At 30.7% G+C, this 1,338-nt stretch overlaps 1 protein-coding gene and 1 long non-coding RNA gene across 8 annotated transcripts in view; one reads left to right on the plus strand and one right to left on the minus strand.

Annotated features, from left to right (window-relative positions):
• The window catches only part of LOC116074898, a 1,663-nt gene extending 1,439 nt beyond the window's left edge, over positions 1-224 (plus strand). The window contains exon 2 of the long non-coding RNA XR_004112333.1: positions 106-224. This is a non-coding gene — a long non-coding RNA (uncharacterized LOC116074898). The remainder of the gene's footprint in view (positions 1-105) is intronic.
• The window catches only part of Fam229b (family with sequence similarity 229 member B), a 19,032-nt gene that overhangs the window by 6,482 nt on the left and 11,212 nt on the right, over positions 1-1,338 (minus strand). The window lies entirely within an intron of this gene.

Below are 1,338 nucleotides of genomic sequence, written 5' to 3' on the forward strand. Positions count from 1 at the left end.
AACTCAGAAATTCGCCTGCCTCTGCCTCCCAAGTGCTGGGATTAAAGGCGTGCGCCACCACGCCCGGCTCTCCATCTTACATTTTTTCTTCCATTTTGTTTTCAGACAGGGTCTCTCCATGTAGCTCTGGCTTTTCTAGAACTTGCAGACCAGGCTGGCCTACAACTCACAGAAACTGCCTGTCTGTGCTTCAAGAGTGCTGGATTAAAGACATGCACCACCAAGCTCGGCTTACTTTGCTTTTCTTATTCTAGTTTCTAAAGGTAAAAATCCAGTCATTGTCTTAGGACTTTTTGTCTGTATCAGCATATTTAAGTCTGTACATTTCCAACAAACTACTACTTTACCTGAAATCACAAATGATAAATTTTTGCACTTTTCCTACAGTTAATTTTTTTTTTTAGGTTTCATAATATTATTTTTATTTTTTATTTTTTTTAAGTTTTATTGCATTATGATGAGAAAAGTTACATAATTTCAATTTATCTGAATTTAACATTTAAAAACATATTTTAAGTAAATAGAATTAAATCACATTCTTGTTTTCCTTTTGTACCCCAACTCCTCCCAGAGACCCCCTTCAATACCTACAATATCTCTTTTTGTCATATTCTTTAAAATTTATAAAATATTATAACAATAAAAATGAGTATTATAAAAGTTATTTGATATAAAACAACAATCAGTTTAACAGTCTTATGTAGATGCTTGTCTATGGCAATACTGAAAATTTATATTTTTCTCAATATAAATTTTAAATAACTCCAAACATATTAACTGTATATTTTAAAATAATACATCACTACTAATATTTTCTTAAATGAACATGAATATACAAAGTTTGTTTGTTTGTTTTGTATTTAGTAGAGCTTAAAATCTTGGCTCTTACTGTGGTAACTTGATACAAGAGTTTACAAAAGTCAAGCAAAGCATTCAGTCTCATTCTTTGTTGTTCTCTTACAAGCCCCCTTCCAATTTAATTGTCTGCATTTCTTTTGGGTATATAAATACTTTTAAAATATGTAAGCTGTTCTGAAAACCATAGTACAGTATAAAAACATAAAATAAACAATACTACTAATAGAGAGGCTGAAACAGGAGAAGCAAGATCTCAAGACCATTATGGGCTACACAGCAAGATACTGTATTATACAAACAAGCAGAAAGTGTATATAGATTGTACAATATTGGACCTATTTCTCCAATTACCAAATTAGAGAGACCATTGGATGATGGTCAGTAAATTTCTAATCCCTCATATTTTTGGATGTCAATCGATTAGGATATGTTGGTAATATTAATTTTCATATTAAGCTATTAAGAAAAAGTAATTGTTAC

This window comes from Mastomys coucha, unplaced genomic scaffold (assembly GCF_008632895.1).
Source record: "Mastomys coucha isolate ucsf_1 unplaced genomic scaffold, UCSF_Mcou_1 pScaffold3, whole genome shotgun sequence".
In the NCBI taxonomy this organism is placed as follows: domain Eukaryota; kingdom Metazoa; phylum Chordata; class Mammalia; order Rodentia; family Muridae; genus Mastomys; species Mastomys coucha.